The sequence below is a fragment of the Papio anubis genome, chromosome 13 (assembly GCF_008728515.1).
Source record: "Papio anubis isolate 15944 chromosome 13, Panubis1.0, whole genome shotgun sequence".
Lineage (NCBI taxonomy): Eukaryota > Metazoa > Chordata > Mammalia > Primates > Cercopithecidae > Papio > Papio anubis.
Window position 1 is genome coordinate 15,700,055 of NC_044988.1, and position 20,516 is coordinate 15,720,570.

At 43.5% G+C, this 20,516-nt stretch overlaps 1 long non-coding RNA gene across 5 annotated transcripts in view; it reads right to left on the reverse strand.

Moving 5' to 3' along the window:
• LOC103878451 overlaps positions 1 to 20,516 on the reverse strand; it is a 76,848-nt gene that overhangs the window by 5,711 nt on the left and 50,621 nt on the right. The window contains exons 5-9 of one of the 5 annotated variants that reach the window (XR_004177815.1): positions 19,914 to 20,046; positions 14,820 to 14,932; positions 7,788 to 7,873; positions 4,015 to 4,064; positions 1,973 to 2,164 (exon numbers count right to left, since the gene is read on the reverse strand). This is a non-coding gene — a long non-coding RNA (uncharacterized LOC103878451). Of the gene's footprint in view, positions 1 to 1,972; positions 2,165 to 4,014; positions 4,065 to 7,787; positions 7,874 to 14,388; positions 14,933 to 19,913; positions 20,047 to 20,516 lie in introns of those variants that run through there. The other 4 variants (XR_004177814.1, XR_001895987.3, XR_001895988.3 and 1 more) reach the window with 4 other exon arrangements.

The following is a 20,516-nucleotide window of genomic DNA, read 5'->3' on the forward strand; positions in this document are numbered from 1 at the left end:
TGTAATGCAAATATGAAATACTTTTGATGTTGATATTCAGGTCATTAGAACTCAGTGTCAATCACGGCGTTAGAATTTTGCTTTGACTTACCAATGAGGCAAAAAAAAAAAAAAAAAAAAAAAAGGCAGCAGACCCAGAGCTTGTTTCCCCTGCTTATCTCAAGTCAACAATCTAAAATCAAAGAAAAATCCCGAACTTCGAAATAACTCTAAAGTTCACCTCTTCTAACTTGCTTCTCCATTTGCTAACATCTTGTATGATGTCCCTGACAAAGTCACTTGTTCATGTATTCAACAGACACAAATTGAGCACCTGTTCTTGCCAAGCACCACTTATTTAACTCCAAAGATGAAAGCACTTTTGTTGCTACTTCCAAGAAACTCACACTAAGCCTGTCCTTGAATGGTGACTTCATGACATAAATCATTATGATCAAGTTCTCTTGAATTGAAATTGCCTCTGCACTACTTCCAGAAGAGAAAATTTGGTTCTGTCTTCACATATTTTTAGGGAGTATTAAGTTTTTGTGCTGTCCACCTTGACCTCAAGATTTTTTGGCAAAACATACGAAGTTCACTCAATTACTCCTCATATGATTTAGCATCTAAAACACTCAGAACCCTGGTCACACTCCTCTAAACACATTCAAGTTTGTCAAAGCCCCTCTTCGAGTGAGGAGATCAAAATAGAAAATGTATCACATTTCTATTTCTATCTTCTAGAATGACCTGGTTACTGACTTTTTTTTTCTTTCTCTTAGACGGAATTTCACTCTTGTTGCCCAGGCTGGAATGTCATGGTGCGATCTCGGCTCACTGCAACCTCTGCCTCCCAGGTTCCAGTGATTCTCCTGCCTCAGCCTGCTGAGTAGCTGGGATCGCAGGCACACACCACTACACCTGGCTGATCTTGTATTTTTAGTAGAGATAGGGTTTCTCCATGTTGGTCAGGGTGGTCTCTAACTCCTGACCTCAGGTGATCTGCCCACCTCGGCCTCCCAAAGCACTGGGATTACAGGCGTAAGCCACTGCGCCCGGCTGATACTGACTTTTTCTAATGCAACTACAATTCCTTGGCCTTTGAAAACACTTCTGTCATTCTGCTATATGAGCATGGTCTTTGGAGTCAGACTCAAGTTCATATAGATAGATGATTTTGTAATCTTGGACAAGTTGCTTCACATCTCTGAACTCTAACTTCATCTGTGAAACAGAGATAATCATTATTTCCTTATAGATTTTTTGGTAAGGGTGAAAATATATGACATGTAAAGCCCCTTAGCACAGTACTTGGTACATAGTAGATGCTCAAAAAATTGCCATTGGGCTGGGCGCATTGGCTCACACCCAACACTTTGGGAGGCTGAGGTGGGCAGATCACTCAAGGTCAGGAGTTCAAGACCAGCCTGGCCAACATGGTGAAACTCCATCTCTACTAAAACTACAAAAATTAGCCAGGCGTAGGGGTGTATGCCTATAGTCCTAGCTACTAGGGAGGCTGAAGCACAAGAATCTCTTGAACCCGGGAGGCAAAGGTTGAAGTGAGTAGAGATAGCACCACTGCACTTCATCTCAAAAAGGAAAAAAAAAATTGCTAATTGATGCCCTTAATATCATTTTTATTTTCACAGACACAGCAATTGCTTTATTTTTGAAACATAGTGTCTCTTTGTCGCCCAGGCTGGAGTGCAGTGGTGCGATCTCGGCTCACTAGAACCTCTGCCTCCTGAGTTCAAGTGATTCTCCTGCCTCAGCCTCCCAAGTAGCTGAGACTACAGGTGCCCATCACCATGCTTGGGTAATTTTTTTATATTTTTTAGTAGAGACAGTGTTTCACTGTGTTGGCCAGGCTGGTCTTGAACTGCTGATCTCAGGTGATCCACCCACCTCGGCCTCCCAAAGTGCTGGGATTACAGGTGTGAGCCACCGCACCCAGCCTTGTTTTTTATTTTCCACAGAAACTGACATCAAATTCAGGCCCATCCTTCCTTTATTCAACTGATTTTCTCCCTGACATTTCAGACTTCACGTTTGTTATTGTAACAGTTCATGTGTGTTCATCTTCTCTTCCCAGTGTATTGAGATTTTCTTTAGATTTGAATACTGTTGTGTTACCTGCAGATCAGATCAGACCTTTAAGTCTTCATCCTGGTTACTGATAACGCTGCAAATAGAGAGACCAAGGACAGACAGCCCCATGACACACTAGGAGACCTTCATCAGGTTTATGCCTGTTCCCAGTTTTCAGCAGTTGTTTAATGAGTTGTGAATAGACGTGCTGCACTGACACCTTACACAAATGCTATTATCTTTCCACAAGCACATCCTAAGAGAAAAACTGGAGGATCAATTTGTCTCTGGCATCCCCCAAATCTATTTGCCTAGTAACTCTGTTACATAAGAAAATATCTGCTATGATTTAATGAATTTATACTGGCTCTCGATGCTGATTTTCTTTTCTAATTATGTATAAGTCATCTCTCTAATAATTCACAGTATGTCTTTTCCTCCTCCTCCTTCTTTGTATTAAGCAAAATAATAATGGGTCCCCAAATATGTCCATATCCTCATGCCAGCCTGTGAAATTGTTCTTTCTGTGACAAAGGGACCTTATGGATGAGATTTTAAGGCTAAGGACTTTGACATAAGGAGAGCAGCCTGAATTATCCAATTACTGAATCCAATTACATAATTACATGAGTCTTTTTTCTTTTTTTTCAGATGGGAGTCTTGCTCTGTTGCCCGGGCTGGAGTGCAGTGGCATGATCTCAGCTCACTGCAACCTCTGCCTCCCATCCCGACTCAAGCGATTCTCATGCCTCAGCCTCCCGAATAGCTGGGATTATCGGGGCCTGCCTGGTTAATTTTTGTAGTTTTTAAAGTAGAGATGGGGTTTTGCCATGTTGGCCAGACTGGTCTTGAGCTCCTGGCCTCAAGTGATCTGCCTGCCTCGGTTCCCCAAAGTGCTGGGATTACAGACGTGAGCCACTGTGCCCGGTCTAATCGCATGAGTCTTAAGAGCAGAGAACCTTTTTCAGCTGTGGTCAGGGGGTGATCAAGTTCCTTGAGGGAGGTGCAATGTCACTGGCCACAAGCCAAGGAAAGTGGGCAGTCTTTAGAAGTCAGAAAAGGCAGAAAACAGATTCTCCTCTACAGCCTCCAGAAAGGAATGCAACTGTGCCAAAACTTGATTCAGTCCAGTGAGACCTGTGTTGGACTTCTGGTCTTCAGAACCATAAAATAATAAATCTGTGTTGTTTGAAGCCCCCAAAGTGCTAACTTGTTATAGCAGCCATAGGAAACTAATACCTTCTCATCATCTTTCTCCCACTCTTTTGTGAATTTATACTTTGAGTTAACATGGATTTTTTTTCAATTTCACTTTTGGCCAATTGGGGTTTAATTTGGCCAAGACATAGGAGACCAGGATAAATCTGGTGAGTAGCAGGAAGTCATCCGTTAATCTCTCAATAACAAATCATTCTTGTCTCTCCATTCATGTAGGTTGCAATGACACGTCTGTGTAGCAAAACTTTGCTGGAATTGTAATCACTATGACTACATAACTGTATTTCTTTTTTGACACAAGTTCTCGCTTGGTTATTGAGACTGAAGTGGCGTGAATATGGCTCACTGCAGCTTCAACCACATGGGCTTAAGTGGGCTCTGCCCACCTCAGCCTTCCAAGCAGCTGGGACGACAGGTGCACCACCACACCTGGCTAATTTTTTGCTTGTTTGTAAACAGGAAGTCTTACTTTTTGCCCAGGCTAGTCTTGAACTCCTGGGCTCAAGTGATCCTCCTGCCTCAGCCTCCCAAAGTACTGGGATTACAACTATATTTCTTTTTTTAAAAAAATCTAAAAATTCATCTAGTCTTCACTCCCTTGCACTTCTGATATAAATCAACAAAATTTGATGTAGTTTTACTAAATATATTCTATGCTTAAAACCTGTACAATTATGTCACTGTGGAAGCTACACTTGTGAGCCAGAGCCCAACTCTGTCACTTACCAGTTTGTGACTTTCAATAGTAATTTCTTTCTGCACCTCAGTTTTCATACCTAGGAAAACAAGGACATTTGATAAGACAATCTCTAAAGTCTCTTTCTTACTCTAAATTGCTGTGTTTTATTAGAGTATAGACCAAAAAAAAAAAAAAAAAATTGTCTCTGTTTCTTTGCCAAAAGGATAAACTGATTAAAATACATTATTTCCGTTATTTGTTCATGCCAGTCCATTTACATGAAATGCACTCTCCTTCTCCTTTATTTTCTTTTATCACTTAGATTTCCAGCTAGTAAAATGCTCCTCTGCTTTCAAGTCCCAAATCAAATGCCACTTCTCATGAAAACTTCCTTGATCACAGCATCAGGAGTTAATCTTGCTCTCCTCTGAAATACTACAGCACTCATTTCCTGTAGGCTTATCACACACTGAGTTATTCTCCTTTGTTGCCATGTCTTGCCACTCTAACCACACTTCAGCCTCCTGGAGATGGGACCATGTTCCTTGTCTGCCAATCACAAGTGTTGAGTAAATATCCTGGCCGGGTGCAGTGGCTCACACCTGTAATCCTAGTACTTTGGGAGGCCCAGGTGGGTGGATCACTTGAGGTCAGGAGTTCAAGACCAGCCTGGCCAACATGGTGAAACCCTGTCTGTGCTAAAAATACAAACATTAGCTGGGCGTGACGGCACGCGCCTGTAATCCCAGCTACTCGGGAGGCTGAGGCAGGAGAATCACTTGAACCCAGGAAGCAGAGGTTGCATATCATCTCCTATCTCTCCGTTTCCTTAAACTTTTCCAGCTTCAGCCCAACAGCTCAACTGTCTCCCATTTGATTAAAAAAAAAAAAAAAAAATCCTCCAAAGGCCCCATATCCAACTCCAGCCCCATCCCTGGATCTCCCACTGTCACATGTCATGGAGGAGTGGAGGTGTGTACATCTACCCCCTCTATTTCACCACCTCCTCCTTGTGCTCCACTGCCATCTGCCTTCCACCCCATCACTCCACAGAACACACTTCTCCCAAGGCTACCAATGCCCCCAACTCGCTGTAGACAGTGGACACTATACTTATCCTCTAGGCATCACTTTCTGCTATTGACCGAGAACTCCTTCCCGAAACCCTTTCTTCCATGGCCCTCTGTGGCAGGACGCAGCTCTTTCTGCCTGGATGCTCCTTCAGTCTCTAGCGCCTGCTCTCCCTCCGTCATTCACCTCCTGCACACTTACCCTCCTTAGAGTTCTATCCTGGGCCTTCTGCTGCACTTGGTCTACAGGTTTCCTTGTACCCCTTCCATCCTCAAAGCACCCATTGTCATATAAAAGAGCAAATTAGACTAGCAAGGCCTTTGCTCTCCAGAAGTTTATATCCTAATATGCAAACACAGACAATAAACAAGCAGACGAATAAATCCTAAGATAATTTCAGACAGTGATAAGTGCAATGAAGGAAATAATTAACTGGAGGAGGATATTTTAGGAAGGGGGGTGAGAGAAGGCTTCTCTGAGGAGGTGACACAGAAGCTGAAAAAAAAATACCTCTGATTACAAAGAGCCAGTTCTGAGATGAACCAAGGAAAAGCATTCCAGGCAAAGGGAATTTACAAGTTAGAAGGTCCTGAGATGGAAAAGATTCTGCCCTGTTTTAGAGAGACAATAGGAGGTCATGGCATTTGATGAGGTGGCAGCAGGACGCTGGAGTCCAATGCAAACAGCCTTGTAGGCTGAGATGAGGAATTTGGATTTTCGTCTAAGTGCACAGAACAGCTATAGGTGATTGCAGCAGTCATTACTATGAATTTCCTACAAAAGCCAAGTGTTTTTTAAAATGCAGGTCTGTTCTTATCACTGCCCTGAGGAAATCTCCCCAGTAGCTTCCTATGCTCTTAGGAAGGTCTGAACCCTTGAAATGACCTCCAAGGGCAATCACGCCTGCTGCGATCACTTCCTATATCCAGGCCTGTCCTTGCCACAACCCCTTTGCCCTTCACATTCTAACTACACTCTAGTAGCTTTAGGTCCTTGGACACATTGGGCTCACAGTAAATTCCAGACAGTGCTGTCCAAGAGAAATATACTGTGAGCCACATGTATAATTTTAAGCTTTCTAGTAGTCACATTATGCAAATAGAAAGAAACAGGTGAAACTAGTTTTTTGCTTGTTTGTTTGTTTGTTTTTGAGACAGGGATTCACTCTGTCACCTAGGCTGGAGTTCAGTGGTGCCATCTCAGCTCACTGCAACCTCTGCCTCCTGGGTTCAAGCAGTCTTCCCAGCTCAGCCTCCCAAGTAGCTGGGATTACAGGCATGTGCCACCCTGCCTGGCTCATTTTTGTGTTTTTTTGTAGAGCCCTATTAATGGGATTTGTAGTGTTCACCTGGTTGAAGGGATCACCTGGTTGAAGAGCAAAGACCATAGAGACAGGACCTCTTGTCAGTGTCAGGAGACATAAGGTGCACCTTTCGTTGTTGTTCTATTGACAGATGCGTTGTTATATAAGTAATGCATTTACTTGTTACAAAATTCAAAAGGTACAGATGTGAAGAGTAAGTCTTGCTTCATCCCAGTTTCTAAGCCATCCCCTTTCTGGAGACTACAAATATTACTTATTTCTGATATTTACTTCTGTTCTCTTCTAATGGGAAAAAAATCATCTTACAGACCAACATTTTTCAGTTTTCTCAATAATGCGAAGAATGAAAGAACCAACAACCCTTCCTTAGAAGGCACCCTTTGGACTATTATCTGCTCTCGGGCATGTGCTACAGAATTAATGGATTTCTGTACTTTCATTTAAATGGGGAAGCAATATAATTTGGAATTGAATTTTTTTTTCTTTTTTTTTTGCTATGGGAATTGAAATATTTTTATCCAAACAATTATCCTCAGTTGAGGTCTTTTCCACTGAAATATTACTAATCACTAAATGGAGTAGACAATTCTTTTTTTTTTTTCTTTTTTTGAGACGGAGATTCGTTCTTGTTGCCCAGGTTGGAGTGCAATGGCACAGTCTTGGCTCACTGCAACCTCTGGCTCCTGGGTTCAAGTGATTCTCCTGCCTCAGCCTCCCAAGTAACTGGGATTACAGGCGCCTGCCACTATGCCTGGCTAATTTTTTTGTATTTTTAGTAGAGACGGGGTTTCACCATGTTGGCCAGGCTGGTCTTGAACTCCTGACCTTGGGTGATCTGCCCGCCTCAGCCTCCCAAAGTGCTGGGATTACAGGCATGAGCCGCTGCACTCAGCTGGAGTAGACAATTCTTTAGACTTACATATCACTGGCCATGTAAGGAGCATTAAATGCCCAAGTCCATCCTTTTACATGTGTAAGTGTTAGGTATTATTCAGTCTATGTCTAAGAGGGAAATCTTCAATACAAAATGCCTTGACCAGTCAGGAACTGTGGCTCACACCTATAATCCCAGCACTTTGGGAGGCCAAGGTGGGAGGGTCATTTAAGCCCAGGAGTTTGAGACCAGCCTGGGCAACATAGGGAGACCCCATCTCTACAAAATATAAAAAATATAAAACAAACAAACAAACAAAAAACCCAAAATGATTTGACAAAGGCTGAAAGGTCATGAAGGGAACACTTTTAGGCATATGATTATTGATTTTTATTTATATTCCATTCCAGTCTCCACAGCCCCAACCCCTTGCTTGTATCTCTCTGGGCCTAGCAAAGCCTCAGCAGACCCTACAAAAGAGAAGTGGAGCCAGACACCAAAAGATTCTCAGGGCCCATATGCCCTGACTCTTCCTGTCCCCTCTTCCCCACCTTTGGCCACCCGGGTAGCTGGAGAAGAGGTTCTAAAAGAACGCACAGTTGGTTCTGGCCCCTTTTATCATCACAAGAATGCAGGTCTGAAAAAAAAAAAAAAAGTCTGTTAAAGGTACATTTTAAAAATTGGTAAAAAAAAAAAAAAAAGGCCAGGTGTGGTGGCTCAGGCCAGGACTTTGGGAAGCCAAGGCAGCTGGATCACGTGACGTCAGGAGTGTGAGACCAGCCTTGCCAACATGGCGAAACCCGTCTTTATTAAAAACACAAAGGTTAGTCAGGCGTGGTGGTGGGTGCCTATAATCCCAGCTATTCAGGAGGCTGAGGCAGGAGAATAGCTTGAACCCAGGTACCAGAGGTTGCAGTGAGCCGAGACTGTGCCACTTCACTCTGGGCTGGGTGAAAGAGAGAAACAAAGTTTCCAAAAAATAAATAAATTGGTTAAAATCTTTCAGATTTTGCTGTTTGAATGGCGTGTGTGTGTGTGTGTGTGTGTGTGTGTGTGTGTGCGCGCGCACGTGCGCATGTGTGCCTGTGTGTGACAGGGTCTTGCTCTGTTGCCCAGGCTGGAGTGCGGTAGCCCAATCTTGGCTCATTGCAATCTCTGCCTCCTGGGTTCAAGCGATTCTCGTGCCTCAGCCTCCCCAGTAGTTAGAACCACAGGCACTCACCACCATACTCAGCTAACTTTTGTATTTTCAGTAGAGACGATGTTTCACTATGTTGGCCATGCTGGTCTTGAACTCCCAGGCTCAAGCAATCTGCCTGCATTGGCCTCTCGAAGTGCTGGAATTATAGGCATGAACCACAATACCTGGCCTTGAAATGGCACATTTTCATAGACTTTTGCTGCTGTTGTTGTTGTTGTTTTGAGACAGAGTTTCACTCTTATTGCCCAGGCTGGAGTACAATGGCATGATCTCAGCTCACTGCAACCTCTGCCTCCTGGGTTCAAGCAATTCTCCTGCCTCAGCCTCCCGAGTAACTGGGATTACAGGCATGTGCCACCATACCCGATTAATTTTTGTATTTTTAGTAGAGACAGGGTTTTGCTATGTTGGCCAGGCTGGTCTTGAACTCTTGACCTCAGGTGATCCACCCACCTCGGCCTCCCAAAGTGCTGGATTATAGGCATGAGCCACCGTGCCCAGCTGCTGTTGTTGAGACTGAGTCTCACTCTGTCGTCCAGGCTGGAGTGCAGTGGCGCCATCTTGGCTCACTGCAAACTCTGCCTCCCAGGTTCATGCCGTTCTCCTGCCTCAGCCTCTTGAGTAGCTGGGACTACAGGCGCCCACCACCATGCCCATTGGTCAGGCTGGTCTTGAACTCCTGATCTCAGGTGATCCATCTGCCTCAGCCTCCCAAAGTGCTGGGATCACAGGCATGAGTCACTGCACCTGGCCAAATTCACCTACTTGGGAGGCTGGGGCAGGAGAACCCAGTAGGCGGAGGCTGCAGTGAGCCAAGATTGCGCCATTGCACTCCAGCCTGGGCAACAAGAGTGAAACTCTGTAAAAAATCAAAACAAACAAAACAAACAAACAAACAAAAACGTCAAATATACTTTCCTCTTTCCTAAAACTTCTTTAGAAACTTACCCTGTGATGGAGTGCTGATGGAATAATGTGTGACTGTCTTTAGGGGAAAGACATTCTCATGGACCTCTGATGTCATCCTAAGTGATTTTTATTAAAACATTATAATATATGTAAACTTAAAACTAGATATAAAGAATGTTTGCGTATAGACATCATGCCACAGTAAAACCAAAACAAACTTATAGGTCAACAAATGTAGGAAAGTCATACAATTCAAATGAATACTTTTAATTTAATGGAACAAATACAGAATGCTCACTCCCCTCAACAGCGTGAAAGTGGTGCTCCCTGCCCAGGCTCTCCTGAGTTCAGCCCGCTGGCCTCATGCTTCGCAGTGACTCAATGCTTCCACTGCTTGTCTCTATTTACGTTACGCAGAACCTTCCTTTGTACATCCTGTGATGAGGTCATTGGGCCTTCACTTGGTGAGAACACAACATTCACATGTCTGTGTGTTTTTTTTTTTTTTTTAATCATTTACAATGATTTTTCTGACAAAGAAACTGTCATTCCCTGTCACCAAGAAAATCTTAAACACAGATAAAAATGCAGGCCCCGAAAGTATGTGGAAGCTCTCCGTTAAGTTGATCAGCCAAATGAACCAAAATATGTTGATCTTCCCTGATTATTAGCATCAAAATGAAAATACAAAATTGAATTCTCATAGAGAACTCAAGGCCCCTTGAGAATATGACTGAAGACTTTCAAGGATCTTCAGCTCTCAATTTGAGAAATATAAATGAAGTGAAAAAGGTCCTTGATTAAAAGTCAAAAAAATCTGGATAAAAATCGGAGCACTAACATTTATAGCGAGTGGGCCTGGGATGTTTACCTCATAGATGTGTTAGAAAGATTAGCTATGATCTGATAAAAATTATTTCTGAAATCATCTTAGAACATGTTAGAAGATGCCTTGGCCAAGTATCCTGGAAAACAGTATGAGCGTAAGTGATAGGTGCGTGACAGCGGGCACTGCGGTCCCAGGGAAGAAGAGGAAAGAAAAGGGGAAAGGCCTGTTATTCTGTCATCATCATGGATAAGAATATTCCAACCTTCCCTTGCTCCTGTCAGGGGGTTCAGATTTTGAATATAATTAGAAAAAATAGTAGTTTGCAATTTTGCATTTAAATTATATTCTGAATTATTCTGTTTTTAAAATAAAGCCAACCCTCACCCCAAATTTTTATTATAAATAGAAAACATAAAATATTTTATCCCTAGAGGCCATTTGGGGATTTTATTGTAGTATAGTCTCATGTCCTGATTATGGTCATGTGTACCTGAAGTATATTTGCTGAAACTCGTTGCCTGATTTGAAATTCAAAACTTTAGAAATGCAAACATGCAAACATGATTGCAAATATGCAAAGTACAAGGTCTTATACGATTGGCCCTAATCAAGGCAAAGTCCTTTAAAATAAATACATAAAACAGAGTTTAGAATAGGCTAAGAAGCAGTAACACATGCAAAGTAGCTAATTGCTCTTGGTTCACCATGAATATTAATCTTATTTAACCTGTAAAAGATAACTACAGGGAAAACACCAAAAGGCCTGCTCTATGTCCCATCATTTTTTCCACCCAGCCATTTTGCAGTTTTCACTTCTCAATTCCAGGCTGTGCCTATTCTTAGATAGTCAGTAATACCAAGTATAAGCCACTGCATGTTAGGCATGAATTAATTAACAATAATATCCAGGTTGCTGGCAACATACTGCCAGCAGGTAGGGTCAGGCAAGATGGGTCATGGAAAGAAGGTGTGTTCTGTGGTCTTACGTCAGACACCACCGAGTTAAGTAAATAGACAATGGTGCATTTCATCCTGCCTATGGGGCTTTGAACATTTTACCCACCATCACGGCTCTTGCAGAGACAGCCACCCATGCAGAAAGAGACAGGACCCCTTGGAGCGTGCTGACCAACTCATCCAGGTCAGGAGGCCACAGTGAGCACAGCCTGTCCAGTGAGCTAGCTGGACGGAGGCAAGTCTCCAAAATAACAGTCCTCCCCTAAAGAGTGGACATCTCAGCTCAAACCAAATCAAGCAAGAAAAAAACAACAGTGAGCATGCAAAAGAGAATTCAATCCAAGTAAGTCTAGAAAACCCCCTTAGCTGCTTCAGTCTGCTGTGGTCACTGCTTCCGTAGGGAGGAGAAACTAGAGGTGAATATAAGAACTCACTGAAGTCCCGTGCACTATGGTACATATAAATACGAGTGTAACCGCTATGTATTTAGTTTGCTTTAGAGCATGGGTCCAGTCATTCTCAGTATATTCTGTCCTCTTTGGAGTTTTGAGTTAAAAACAAACCAAAAGAATCTTATAGTTTTTGCCATGTAGATGCATCTGATTAGGGTTTTGATTTCTGACTTTTACCAAGACTCTGATTATTACCAAGATGGCCAAAATCCCTAAGAAACATTTCTCAGGTCAATATGCAAGTACGTTATGTATGTTTAGTAAATGGCTGCTGCTTGCTTTGATTAGAACCCATCCTTCCAAGAAAGAAGCCCCCTTTCTGGAATTGCTCCTTTCCGCCCTATAAACAAGTGGTTCACGGGATGGGGGAAGTGTGGCCATGTTCATATATGACCCCGCCTCCGCCAAACTAGAGTTGCCTGGACCCGGCTGGGGCCCACACAGTCAGAGCCTTCCCCAAGACTTTTCTATCTAGAATTAAGAAACAAAATCAGGGCCGGGCGCGGTGGCTCACGCCTGTAATCCCAGCGCTTTGGGAGGCCGAGGCGGGTGGATCACAAGGTCAGGAGATCGAGACCGTCCTGGCCAACACGGTGAAACCCCATGTCTACTAAAAATACAAAAAACTAGCGGGGCGTGGTGGTGGGCGCCTGTAGTCCCAGCTACTCAGGAGGCTGAGGCAGGAGAATGGTGGTGATGGGCGCCTGCAGTCCCAGCTACTCGGGAGGCTGAGGCAGGAGAATGGCGTGAACCTGGGAGGCGGAGCTTGCAGTGAGCCGAGATGGCGCCACTGCCCTCCAGCCTGGGCGACAGAGCAAGACTCCATCTCAAAAAAAAAGAGAAAAGAAAAGAAAAAAAGAAATAAAATCAGCCCCTCTTTGGTGTTTTAACCCACAGTATGTGAGACTCAGATCTACAATGAGAGAGAAAGCCCTGGATACCAGGAGGGATAGAGCTGCAGACAGAGAGAGAAGGAATCCAGGGGGCACTTGGGAGTCCTGGTTCCGGTTTTATTTCATTTTATTGTTAAATTTCTGCCTGGTTCCTTGTCTTTCTCATAGATTGACCTCTTGACCCCTCCTTCAGTTACTTAAAATATCCCAATATTCTCCCAATACATTCCTCCCTTATTCTTAAACAAATTCAATTTGGGTTTCGGTTGCCAGCAACCCAGGGGATCCTGAATAATAAAGCAATATGTGGTTATTGTCTCAGGCCTCAAAGGATAAACATGAAAATGTACAACAGCTAAAGGACTAGGTGGTGATTCCAGCTACAACTTTATTTTAGCTAACGTGGACAGGTGGCTTACCACAAGTTTAGCCTCAAGGGTTAGGCTGATATCAAAGCAAAAAAAAAAAAAACCAAAACTCGATTTCCACATTGTTGGATTTCCACACTAATGAAAGGGCAATCGCTGTAGGAGATAGTGGGAAACAGTAAGGATTTTCAAAGAGGGCTTCTTTCTTTCATTCTTTTTATTATTATTATATTTTTAAAAATTCTCTGCTTCTGAACCCTTTGCTCCACAGGCAGTGCAGCTGGGGAAGCCATGGGCGATCTCCCCCTTACTCTACCAGCAAGGCCCGGAACGACTTGCCTCCTGGTCATGGCCCCTAACTAAACAGGGCCCAAGGCTGGGAGAAATCAAAGGAGTTATTTTTACAAAGAAGGGTTTTTTTGCATGCTGTGCAGGTCCATTAGGAACTGTCTGGCTGGAAGCTGAACCGTCTGAAGCAACTGCAACAGGAAGAAATGGCAATCGAGATCCCTCTGCCTAACTCTTCCCTCTGCTTTCCCTTCACTCCTGCCACCCTCGCCAAACCCACATCCAAATGGCAGCAGAGACATCAGCACCTGTCTGGTTCAGAAGAGCCTTTGAATCTCCCCTAGGGGTGCACAGTTGGGAAGCAAAACAGGTTTGCTTGTTTGTTTGGTTTTGCTTTCTTGAAGGAAACCTTAAGGTAACACAGCACTGCCCTCAACATCTCCCCCTATGTCGGTGATTGGGAGATGAAAGGGACAGACAGCACCACCCAGAGTGGAAAAGACAAATTAAGACTTGATCAACTGAGCAATCCCCTGCTGAGGCCCCCCAGCTTGGCCAGACCTCTTAACACAGAGACAATCCCGCAACGTACAGGTCGGCTTTGCTGCTGCCTGTGCAGCCAACTATTATTTTAAAGAAAATCTGAAATCTTCACCTCCCACACACATCTCCCAAACAATAGTCCTCCCCTCTCTGCTTCATCATGGAGGAAGTCTAAAAGGGTTGCAATTCAGAGATTCCTCTCCCTTCCTCCTATATGTAGGCATTACCTTCAGTCCAAAGACTGGCCTAATGTTAGCTAAATGAAATCTAGAGAGTTAGATTTTCAGCTGTCGTGAGTGTGCATTCCTTCACAAAGACACCACAGAAAGAAATGCCCTGAGATGAAAGGAATTCATGCGTGGGTTTGCTCTCCTGTACCTTGGCTGAAAGAGCTGTGCCTACGCAAAGAGAGTAGCTTCGCTGAAAGGTGCACAAGTTAGGCTAATGTTTCAATGTGTCATTGAGTTAGTAGAGTGAGGATTATTTATCTTTTAATCAGTAAAAATACTTTTGCTGAGTATGAAAACCAATGAAAGTGTTTTATTACCTGAATTGTATTCAGATCTGTTTATTACTTTTCATTGTTTTTAAGTCCTTGATCAAAGACTTCACAGCACATGGACTGAGTCCTGTGGATTTGTTTTGCAAATGGGTTTTCACATGTGTTAACTGTGACTTCTGGTAAAGAAAACCAGAGCTAGCCAGTGTATAAGCAGTAAAAACAGATTTTATTCAGGAACGATTGCAATCAGGAAAAAGCGACCTCAGTGTAGAACAGAGTTCAGTTGCAAATAAGACAAGGAGGGGTAGGGAGTTACAGCAAGGAGTAGGCTTGAAGAGTGGGGAGAGACTGGTGGATGGAAAATTACTAAAAGGAGACACCAAGGGTGAGGGGAGATTCTTGGTGCAGACAGGGCAGAATGATCAGATATTGAAGGTAGGGGATGAGGAATTTGATCAGATATGGAAGAATCTGATATCAAAGGTGTGAGATTCTCTTTAACTTAACTGGACTCTTGCTAAAACTGAGCAATGCAGGCCCAACCAAATGTACACTGAAGCCCACGCTTGAGCCATGTTGAGAAGAGGGCTTAGAGCAGTCTCACTAGAGCTGGGTTAAGGAGAGAGTTTTGTCATATTTACCATCCAGAATTTATAGGGCAGATGTATACTGTTCCCCTGAAAGCAGTCTTCTGAGGAGGCAACACTACCACTGGCATCGCTTGAAGTATTTCTGGATCCTTCTTAAACACTGCCTACAGAAAAGTGAAGCAGATCTGGGTTTGAATTCTTGCTTTACCACTCATTTACAATCTAATCTGATAATTAACTTCTCAGCCTGTTCTTTCATCCATGAAATGGGGTTACTAATACCTACCTTTCAGGTTATTGAGAGGGTTCGAGGAGATAGCTGATGTGAAACACTGGTTAACTTTGGAAACACACAAAGCCTAAATAAATAGCTATTCTAAAGATCGCCTTTAAAGCTGGCGATGTTCTTTTACATGTCCCTAGTGGTTACACACTTGGTTTTCTGGATTTTTGAAAGGGCCTAAATTTACCAAAGCCCATCCCTACGGGAAAGATATCAAACTGAGTAATACTGTTTTTGGTCAGAAACAGAGTTTACCTCTTACATTATGAGGCTGCTTTTGTCATATTACTTGGAAACTGGTTCTGAAGAAATGGCCAAAAAGAAATTCCTAAGTGGTTGCCATGGCCTTCCCTGGTGGTTGTTAGCTTCCACTCCACGTCTGCACAGCTCCATCTACCACTGCCCCCCGCCCCATGTATAGTCGCAGACCCAACACCCGTCTCCAACCTAGGCTGCCTGGCTTCTTGTCCATTCAGACGCTTAATGTTTAGGCACCTTACCAGACCTGGTTTCTAGTAACACATTTACAAGAGCTGGACTCCTGAATCAGCCCCCAAATCACTCTGTTACCATACAGACTGCATGCCCAAGAATCAAACTTTTTTTTTTTTTTTTTGAGATAGAGTCTCATTCTATTGTTCAGGTTGGAGTGCTGTGGTACAACCTCAGCTGACTGCATCCTCTACCTCCTGGGTCCAAGCGATTCTCCTACCTCAGCCTCCCAAGTAGCTGGTTCTACAGGCATGCACTACCATGCCCAGATAATTTTGCCTTCTTAGTAGAGATAGGGTTTTACCATGTTGGCTAGGCTGGTCTCAAACTCCTGGCCTCAAGTGATCCACCTGCCTCAGCCTCCCAAAGTTGTGGAGGCGTGGCTGGCCATAGATGTTAACTTCTTCTTCTTTTTTTTTTTTTTTTTTTGAGATGGAGTCTTGCTCTGTCGCCCAGGCTAGAGTGCAGTGGTCCAATCTCAGCTCACTGCAACCTCTGCCTCTTGGGTTCAAGTGATTCTCTTGCCTCAGCCTCCCAAGTAGCTGAGACCACAGGTGTATGCCATCATGCCCGGCTAATTTTTTGTATTTTTAGTAGAGATGGGGTTTTACCGTGTTAGCCAGAATGGTCTCGATCTCCTGACCTTGTTATCCACTGGCTTCGGCCTCCCAAAGTGCTGGGATTACAGGCATGAGCCACTGCGCCTGGCTGATGTTAACTTCTTAAGAAGCTATTTTTACCTTCAGATTCCAATATTGTCCCAGTTCACTGTCCTGGGCTCTTCCAACTCCCGGCCCTGACACATGACCACACTGAGCTCTCTGTATCGCCCTGGCACTCCCTCAGCATGCCAGTTCTCCTGCTATTTGAAATGGGCCTTGCTATACAGAAGAAGAATCCCTGTATAGAAGATTCATCACATTCTTCTTTGCAAGCAATAGAATCAAACTGACTAGTTTTAATAGAAAAGTAATTTATTGAAGGATACTGGGACTTGAAAGAAGATCAGGAAAGGCTAGACAACCAGGCTCAGTAAATGGGCAAGAAGAAGAAAAACTAGAATCAGCCACAGCCAGAGCCAAAATCATGCCCAAGCCCTTACTGGTGAGGACACCACTGCCACAAGTGCTGAGTGCTGGACCTCATGGCCACCACCTCAGCTCTGTGCATCAGATGCAGCACCCCTCAGCTCCTGCCACTACAGGCATCCCCCAAAGGGATTCTCTACTGTGCCTCTTTGTATAAACAGCCTCTGCCGCAGTCTGGAGGGAGCCAATTGGATTAGTCTATCCCAGGTCGCAGGGCAGTGCCCCCACTTCAAGAGATCCTGGGAAAGTATCTGATATCTGCAGCTTCCACGACAGGTGTCCAAAACAAGTATCCGTGAAGCCTCACAGGCTGTGTCTGCTATGACGAGGACATCAATCTCAATGTAGTAAACTTTAGCTCACTGGAATTTTAAAAGTTTGGAACAATTTTCCAGAAAGCCTTAAAAGAGGTTAAGCCTTTGCTTTAAGAAATTTCATTGCTGGGCACAGTGGATCACGTCTGTAATCCCAGCACTTTGGGAGACCGAGGCTTGTGGATCACCTGAGGTCAGGAGTTGGAGACCAGCCTGGCCAACATGGTGAAACCCCATCTCTACTAAAAATACAAAAATCAGCTGGGCGTGGTGGCGGGCACCTGTAATCCCAGCTACTCAGGAGGCTGAAGCAGGAAAATTGCTTGAACCTGGGAGGCAGAGGTGGCAGTGAGCCAAGATTGCACCATTGCACTCGAGCCTGGGCAACAAAAGCAAAACTTTGTCTCAAAAAGAAAGAAGAAGGAAGGAAGGAAGGAAGGGAGGGAGGGAGGAAGGGAGGGAGGAAGGAAGGAAGGAAGGAAGGAAGGAAGGAAGGAAGGAAGGAAGGAAGGAAGGAGGGAAGGAAGGGAGGAAGGGGGGAAGGAAGGGGGGAAGGAAGGAGAAATTCCACTTTTCAGAGTCTAGGATTAGGCTATAATGTGAAGCAGACTAAAATTTCTTCAAACATATGTTCATTTTTATTAACTATTACAACTGGAAAAAACTCTAAATGTTCACGCCTGTAATCCCAGTGCTTTGGGAGGCTGAGGTGGGAGGATAGCTTGAGGCCAGGAGTTTGAGACCAGCCTGGGCAACAATGCAAGTGATCCCATGCTATAAAAAAAATTTTTTTTTCATGAGCTGGGTGCAGTGGTATGATCCCATTCTATAAAAATTTTTTTTTTTTTTCATGAGCTGGGTGCAGTGGTATGCACCTATAGTTCCAACTACTTGGAAGGCTGAAGCAGGAGAATCACTTAAATCTAGGAGTTCGAGGCTGTAGTGAACTATGATCATGCCACAGCACTCCAGCCTAGCTTGGGCAACAAAGTGAGACCCTGTCTCTTAAAAAAAAATTACAATCATATTAATTTTGAAAATACAAAGCAAGATAAAAAGCTGCCTACAGTAAATGCAGAATTACATACAGAATGGTCTTACCATGTAAAAGTATTGACAGATAAGGAGCTAGACAGATAAATGCATCAGGAAGGTAGTCATGCTCACAACTGGTAAAAGCCATAAAAAATTTCTTTTCTTATTTCCACTTTCTGTATCTTTCTGATTTTTCTTTTAAAGGGATGTACTGAATATATTCCTTATATATTTTAAAAAGTGATTTTTAAAATATCTGTTTCATTTCCTATGGTCACTCCTGATATAACAATTTATCAATTAAGTTAGCTTATTTTATATTTTAAAAGACTAAGAGCCATACAGTTAAATGCAATGACACACAGTTCTTTTTTCTTTCTTTCTTTCTTTTTTTGAGATGGAGTCTCACTCTGTCGCCCAGGGTGGAGTGTAGTGGCATGATCTTGGCTCACTGCAACCTCTACTTCCCGGGTTCAAGCAGTTCTCTGCCTTAGCCTCCGGAATAGCTGGGACTACAGGCGTGCACCACCATGCCTGGCTAATTTTTGTATTTTTAGTAGAGATGGAGTTTCACCATATTGGCCAGGCTGATCTTGAACTCCTGACCTCATGATCCGCCCACCTCGGCCTCCCAAAGTGCTGGGATTACAGGCGCGAGCCACCGTCCCCAGCCGACACACACAGTTCTAAAAGTCACGTTATAAACAACTGGAGTTAGCTGAGTGTGGGCTCGGTGTTAGATGATATTAGGGAATTATTTTTTGAGATATATTGGTTCGAATAGTCACAATGTCTATAATTTAATTTTTAAAAATCAGCAAAAATATATGTAAAGGAAATATTTAAAAATTAAGGAAAGCCATATAAAATGTTCAAAATGATTGAAAGTAATTGGTTAGGAAAAGGCAAAGGGTTAAATAAGGATGGGCTGGGCGCAGTGCCTCATGCCTGTAATCCCAGCACTTTGGGAGGCCGAGGCGGGCGGATCACCTGAGGTTAGGAGTTCAAGACCAGCCTGGCCAACATGGTGAAACCCCGTCTCTACTAAAAATACAAAAATTAGCCAGGCATGGTGGCAAGTGCCTGTAATCCCAGCTGCTCCAGCTACTGGGGAGGTTGAGGCAGGAGAATCGCTGGAACCCAGGGGGCGGAGGTTGCGGTGAGCCGAGATGGCGCCACTGCGCTCCAGCTTGGGTGACAGAGCGAGACTCCATCTCAAAAAAACAAAACAAAAACAAACAAACAAACAAAATCGACGCAAGTATTAACCAGAAGAAAGAAGGTGTAGCTATATTAATATTAAATTAGTGGTTAAAGCAGAAAGTATTGCTAGAGATAAATAGAAAAACTTTATTATGAGATAAAGGTTAAGTTTACCAGAAGATATAAGAATTCTAAATTTGTATTCACCCTAATAACCTAGCCTCAAAATGTATACAGCAAAAACTGAAGAAAGAAATGAAGTCATACTTTCAGTGAGAGATTTTATCACCCCTCTCTCAATAAATGATAGAATAAGCAAACACTCAAAACAAGCAAAAAATAAGCAAATCATTAACAATACAGAAGGCTTGAACAAGGTTAATAAACTTGACACAATTGACAAGAGGAACACTCCCACCAACAACCACAGAAAACATTTCCTTTTCAAGTGTATTTGGAACATTTATAAAATTGATGTATGCTGGACAACAAAGCAAGTCTGAACAACTTTCACATGACTGAAATCACACAGAATCTGTTCCCTGGGCTTCACAGAATGATGCTAAAACATCACTTGTAATAGAAAGGGCTGGGCACAGTGGCTCCCAGTGCATTGGGAGGCAGAGGTGGGAGGGTTGCGTGAGGCCAGGAATTCAAGACCAGCCTGGGCAACAAAGCAAGATCCTGTCTCCACAAAAAATAAAAATTAGCTGGGTGTGGTGGTACATACCTGTAGTCTCAGCTGCTTGAGGGGGAGTACGGTTTCAGGCGAGAGGGTCACTGGAGCCCAGGAAGTCGAGGCTACAGTGAGCTGTGATCGCACCACTGCGCTCCAGCCTGAGCAGCAGAGAGACACCCTGTCTCTAAAAAAAAAGAAAGAAAGAAAGAAAAAAAGAAATATAGATACCATTAGGAAAAAGGTAACTAGAAAATTCACAAGTTGGTCTGGCATGGTGGCTCATGCCTGTAATCCCAGCACTTCGGGAGGCCGAGGTGGGCAGATCACCTAAGGTCAGGAGTTCGAGACTAGTCTGACCAATATGATGAAACCCCATCTCTATTAAAAATACAAAATTAGCCGGGCGTGGTGGCATGAGCCTGTAATTTCAGCTACTTGGGAGGCTGAGACAGGAGAATTGCTTGAAGCTGGGAGATGGAGGTTGCAGTGAGCTGAGATCACACCATTGCACTCCAGCCTGGGCAACAAGAGCAAAACTCCATCTCAAAAAAAAAAAAAAAAAAAATTCACAAATGAAATGACCCAGTTTTAAATATTTTGTGGTATAAAGACTAAATCACAAAAGAAATTAGAAAATATCTAGAACTGAATGAT